Source organism: Chenopodium album, chromosome 4, assembly GCF_948465745.1.
Source record: "Chenopodium album chromosome 4, dcCheAlbu1.1, whole genome shotgun sequence".
Classification (NCBI taxonomy): Eukaryota; Viridiplantae; Streptophyta; class Magnoliopsida; order Caryophyllales; family Amaranthaceae; genus Chenopodium; species Chenopodium album.
The window spans coordinates 61653350-61660230 of NC_137837.1; positions in this window are offsets into that span (position 1 = coordinate 61653350).

Below are 6881 nucleotides of genomic sequence, written 5' to 3' on the forward strand. Positions count from 1 at the left end.
CAAATATTTGAACGTAAAAGTGATGGGGAATGAGGAGTCTTTTGGGAAGCCTTCATTAGAGCTTTGATTGGCCATTAAGACAAACTTAAGAGGGGGTTACTAGGGTGAAAAATATCAGCCTCTTGCCCTTTGATTGCTGCCGTGAGAATCATTAGGAATGGGCTCAAATTGAGCTTACGAAAAGGCCATACAAAGCTAGGATTCAAGGCTTCCCTTTTGGGCTTGATTGAATAATTAGTTGAGGCTTAAGAATGGGATAAGGAAAGCTAATAAACAAGTCTATATTAAACTATTTAGTCATGAAAGTGTTAAGGCGATACCCGACTAATAAACAAAGTCTAGTTGGCCTGAAACTAGACTAGGAAAGGGATGTAACGAGAAGCGATTTGAAAGTATGTTTTTACAGTAAAAAAAAAAAACAATAATATAGATTACATTATTGACAACTCAATAATAATATAAATAGTAATTACAATAATAATAATGAAAACAATAATTTAAATCACGAAACAAAAATATATATAAAAATCATATTTTACAGAAAAGCAATATAAAGAGGCGATATACGAAACCAATAATATTATTAATTTATAATGACCCAATTAATAAAAGGAAATTATAATGAGTTTTATAAATATAAATTAATGAATAGTTTGTAAACAATATCAATTCGATAATCAAGTCGACGGAATCACCCAATACAACTTTATACAACGATATTGATACGATTGAACGTAAAACATCATTAAAATCATAGAATCATTTTATACCTATCAAATTGGCACTTCAGTCAAGGAATCACCCATGATGACCCGTATCAATTGTCATAAGTTAAATATTGAAATTACATAATTTTTTTTAGAAACACTTACTGAATTGATGCTTAAGCTTAAGGAATCACCCTTTAAAGCTAATATCAATTCAGATAAGTCAAATACAGTTTGAAATGATTAAAACTCAAATATAGAACCCTTTTAAATAATAACTTTCAAACGTCTTGTCAAAATATTATAATTAGGGTTTCAAAAGCTTGGGATTACCATTATATTAAAATAACGAAATCAACATTTCAATTTAGAAATTGACATTTAAATTAGAAATTAGGTTTACTAGGTTTAAATGCACAAAAAATAATGGTTCAAAAATACAGGGTGTTACAAAAATAATATAAATTCGTCGAGTAACTTCTTCTATGTAAAATGTCAGAATTGAAATTATTTTTATGTATATGTCGGTTTGGAAACTAATTTCTCATATGCGCTTCACATTGTACCTAATTCTAATTGAGAGTTTTTAAGTGTTGGTCCTAAAATTAAACTCGAAGAAGGTATTTATAACAAGCTAATAAAAATAAAGAATTGAAAAAAATAAAGAAATAGCTATAGAATGAAAATAAACAATCTATCAAAAAAACAAGGAAAAGAAATAACGAAATAAAATCTATTGAGTTATAATTAAGTGAAAATAGAATATATATTTTTTAAAACCAAGTAAAAAGGAATTTACCGTAGTAGTAGAATCGTAAATTTACGAATTTACTCTTATCCTAGTAAATTTACAAAATTGCCCCTTTTCTTGTCAGCTGCTATGATTTTGCACTTCTTTTCTTAATTGCCTCTTTTCTTTGCCACCTAAGGTTAGATCTTATTTGGCAGCTGGAAGCGTTTTAGGTAGTGGTTAGCGTTAGAACCAAGTTAAAACACTAGTAGTGTTTGGTAGGATAGCGTTTTAGTAGTTGTTTGTGGTAGAGGTAGCGTTTTTAATTTGTAGCTTTTCTCAAACATTTATCATGCAAAAGCAATCGGTCCAAAAGATTTATAGAATATATAATTGTTTGTGAAGAATATTGTGATTTTCTTGCAAATCTTGAAGATGCATGGAGTTTCTTAGAAACCTACACTATCCTAGTATCCTACAATCTATACTAATTTATTAAAAGGTATTACTAAGAACGTCTATATGCCACGTAGATCACGCCATGTCACTTACTCCAACTTTCATTATGCCACATCATTACTCCTAAATCATTAAGCCACCTAACCCAATATTGGTCATATAAAAAGATGATACCCAACCTATTATAAGAAGGATGGTTATTTAACCATCTAAGCCAATTGTCAACTATGTTATAAACATGAAAAGATATGTATACAATTGATAATCATAAGCACTAATCTTTTTTAAAAAAAATAAAGACATTATAAATATCAAATGCATATAATCACAAGATATAATTAAAGTACCAACTCGGTGCAACGCCTGGGCTACACGTACACTAGTTATTGTAAATTATTGTGAATTTTTGCCTATGGATTTTTACTTTCATGGGTATTATTATTATTATTATTATTATTATTATTATTATTATTATTATTATTATTATTATTATTATTATTATTATTATTATTATTATTATTATTATTATTATTATTATTATTTTTATTTTTATTATTATTATTATTATTATTATTATTATTAGTATTATTATTATTATTATTATTATTATTATTATTATTATTATTATTATTATTATTATTTGTAGGGAATATTTCAAGCATTACCCCAAACTTGAACCTCACTGTGATCATACACTTAAGCATAGTGACGTCCAAAGGGAAGGAAACTACAGCAAAATAGTCGCCAACAAGTTTTAGGAACTTATAAACCGTTCACGAGGTGAAGGTTACACCCCTTAACGATACAAGAGATCGCTAACTCCAATAGGTTTGGAACTAATCAGGGTTCGAAGATGAAGGTACAAATCCAATCTAAAAGCGAGAGGACCCGCCCTATAAAATAGGCCTCTACTTTATTCTACTCGTATTCATTTGCGCTTTCTAACTAACATGCAATCATTAGATTAACCCTAATCTGTTTAATTTATGTTGGTTGAATATTAATGCACAAATAAAACTATTATTGGCGATCACTTGAATTAAAATCATATTAGCCTAAACCAAATTATTAATTATCTTATTAAGCGTGATTTAAAGTACAAATTCCCTTTAACATGCATAAAAGGCATAATCAAGCAATAACAATAATAATAATCAAGCAACATGATAATAATAATAATAACAACCATAATATCAACAATAAAGCTTAATAATAATAGCAAGATCCTAGGCATGATACTAACAAGATTAATAACAAATCCTAGCATGTCATTAAACATCAAAGATCAAAGCTTTAGCCCTAACATGATTAGGGATGAAACAAACTCGGTTTAAAACCGAACCAAACCGAAAACCAAACCGAATAAGAAATTTGGTTTGTTTTTTTTCGGAAGTGGTTCGGTTTCGGTTTAAAAAAAAAATTCGGTGTGTGGTTCGGTTTCGGTTTGCATAAATGAAAAACCAAACAAAACCGAACCACACCGAAATATAGGCCCAAACTAAAAAAAACCCTAGCCCAACGTATTTTTACCCTTAGTATATATAGGAAAAAACCCTAATCCCCCCTCTCATTTCTCTGAGTTCCCCCTCTCTCTCCTCTTCTCCGCCCTCTCTACTTCTCCGCCCTCTCTCTCCTCTTCTCCGCCCTCTCTACTTCTCCGCCCTTTCTCTCCTCTTGTACGTTTGTCTCACTCTCTCTCCTCTCCTCTTCTCAGTCTCACTCTCTCTTCTTTCTTCCGCCCTTTCTCCACTTTTACTCCCATGTCCTCTTTTCCCCACCAACCCGCATCACCATCAACTAAGGTTTCGAGGTTTTTCGAACCCCATAAGGGCATAAACTATGGTTTTTCATTTCATACAACATCAATGAAACCCAAAATCGACGTTTTTTGGTGGAATGTGAGGACGTGAGGTAGTTCTCTTTTTCTTTCGTTTAATTTAATTTGGTTTAAGTTTTGTTTTTCTACATTATTTTTATGGTGGTTTGTGATTGAATTGTGATTTGTGGTGGGTGCGTAATTGCGGATCTAGGTTAGGGGTGTGGTTTTGTTTGGTTCGGTTTTGATTGGTATGGTTTGGTTCGGTTTTTTTGCTAAATTTGATGTTTATTTTCCTTGATAGGAAAATTCGGTGTGGTTTGGTTTTTTTTTAGAAAACCGAAATTTAGGTGGTTTGGTTTGGTTCGGTTTTAAAATTAAAGTGGTGCGGTGTGGTTTCCAAAATCTAGAAACCGAAATATGGTGGTTCGGTTTCGGTTTGGGCAAAAAACCAAACCGAAAACCGAACTTTCACCCCTAAACATGATACTAACATGATATTAGAAAGAATAAAAGGCACCCTAAACATGATACTAGAAAGCATTAAATAACATCCTAACATGATACAAGGAATTAATCAAATCTAAACATGCTTTCTACATTGAAATAAAAAGGAAGTATGCTAATTACTTACTTTGAAGCCTCGTACCCCTTTCTAATAATAAAATACACAAGTTAGTAAACTTCAAGAAAAATAATAAATCAAACAATTAAATTAAAGAATTGAAAGAAACAGGTTAAAAAGTTTAGACTAGATTTGGGACCAAACCCTCAGAAGGTATCAACCTTTCACGTCTAGGGCTGTAGACACCCATTTGTGTCTCCCCAAAACCAAACCCAGTGATGAATACCTTTTGCGTCAAACCATAATCGAATGAAGTGAAAGTGTGGAAAGTCAAGCGTTGCGGTTTAGTTTTATTAAAAATTCTCTTCTTTCTGTTTTCGAAAACCTGCTCTATTTTATAAAAACGTCCAATCCAGTTTAGTTTGGTCCATGATAAGGGTCCAATAATGGTGTAGTTGGATGAGGCTTGAAAAGATCTTTCCAACGATATATTATAAGCCCAATTCCGATGAATAATGAGGAAGTTATGGCCAAAATACTAAACTAGGCCCAAACCGGATTTTACCTACGACCCAATGATCATGTGGAGGATCCAAAGGTTTAATCCTATTCCTAAACTAATTAGGATTGATTAGAATCTTCTATAAGTTTCTAAAATATCTTAATTATCCTTTTTTGAAAAGATAAGATTAAGGAATTTGATTTAAATATAAACTTTCCATTTTTAAAACTTTCCTTTTTTAAAGTCCTAGTTCTATTCGAATTTAAACATGTTCGAAGACAGTCAGATATTATTTTTGTGCCTCATATTTTTTTATCCAAATTTTATATGACTGGATAGATCTTGAAATTATCTTTCCAATGATATATTATAATATTAATTCCGAGCTATAACGAAAAAGATATGAAAGGATTACGAAACTTTATCCAAAATTGACACCCTTTCACTATTTCGGCCATATCTTTTTATCTACAAAATATTTTAATCTGATTCTAATTAGGTTAGAAAGTAGACTTCAAGAGATTTCCAACGACATATTATATGACTTATTTGGACTTTTGGATCAAAAGATATGATAAAAACAAAATCCGCAAAAACTGTCTTTGTCACCAAATGACAAGTCTGTCGCCTGGCGACAAGATAAATTTCTGGCGACAAGGTCGGTTTGTTAGCGACAGCGTGGAGTTTTATTCCTTATCAAATTCTATGCTTTTCCGGATTTTTTTCTTATAAATAGGCTCCTCGACCTCCGTTTTCAATCAACTTTCATCAACAAACAATCAGCTCTCATCAACAATCTTTAATTCTCTCTCTCTTTCTAAACCAACCTTTTAAACACAATTCCGCATACACAAGATCTAGAAACACCTAGCCAAGTTCGAAGTTGCCTTCGCCCTAGACGTGAAAGGTTTATACTTTTCTGAGGGTTTGGTCCCAAATCCAGTCTAAACCTTTTAACTCTTTCTTTCAATTCTTTAATTTAGTTCTTAATTTTATTATTTTCATTAAAGTTTACTAACGCGTGTATTTTGTTATTAGAAAGAGGTACGAGGCTTCAAAGTATGTAATCTTATTGCTCTATTCTTGTAGAAAGCATGTTTATTATTGTTTAATATTCCTAGTATCATGTTAGGATGTTATTTATGCTTTCTAGTATCATGTTTAGGGTGCCTCTTATTATTTCTAATATCATGATAGCATGTTAGTACCATGTTAGGTTTAAATCTTTGATCTTTATTGTTTAGTGACATGCTAGGATTTGTTATTAATCTTGTTAGTATCATGCCTAGGATCTTGCTATTATATTTAAGCTTTATTATGCCTTAACATGATTTTTATTATTATTATTATCATTATGCTTGTTATTATGTTGCTTGATTTATATTTATTGTTATTGCTTGATCACGCCTTTATGCTTGTTAAAGGGAATTTGTATTTGAAATCATGCTTGATAAGATAATTAATAATTTTGTTTAGGCTAATATGATTTTAATTCAAGTGATCGCCAATAATAGTTTTATTTGTGCATTAATATTCAACCAACGTAGATTAAACAGGTTTAGGGCTAAATCTAATGATTGCATGTTAGTCGAAAAGCGCACATGAATACGAGCAGAACAAAGTAGAGGCCTATTTTATAGGGCGGGTCCTTTCTTTTGTAGATTGGATTCGTACCCTCATCCCCGAACCTTGTTTGGTTCCAGACCTTATGGAGTTCAGACCTTATGGAGTTGACGATCTCCTGGATCGTTTTGGGTTTACAAGTTCCTAAAACTTGTTGGCGACTCTTTTGCTCTCTTTTCTTTCCCTTTGGACACCACCATACTTAAGTGTATGATCACAGTGGGGTTCAAGCTTCGGGTTATGATGCTTGAAATATTCCCTACAGTTTTTTGGCGACTCCACTGGGGAGGATTTCTATTTTAATTCCTGAAATTTATTTTGGCAATTACTTAGAATGAGCGGATGAGACTCGAAAAATTCTAAGTATTTCATGTGCGTAATTTTGATTAACAGTTCTGTCGCTTGGCGACAGAGGTTCTTTTGCGGCGACAGTTCCTGTAGTCTGGCTCCAAGTTCTTCCAATACCGAGCCAGAACTTT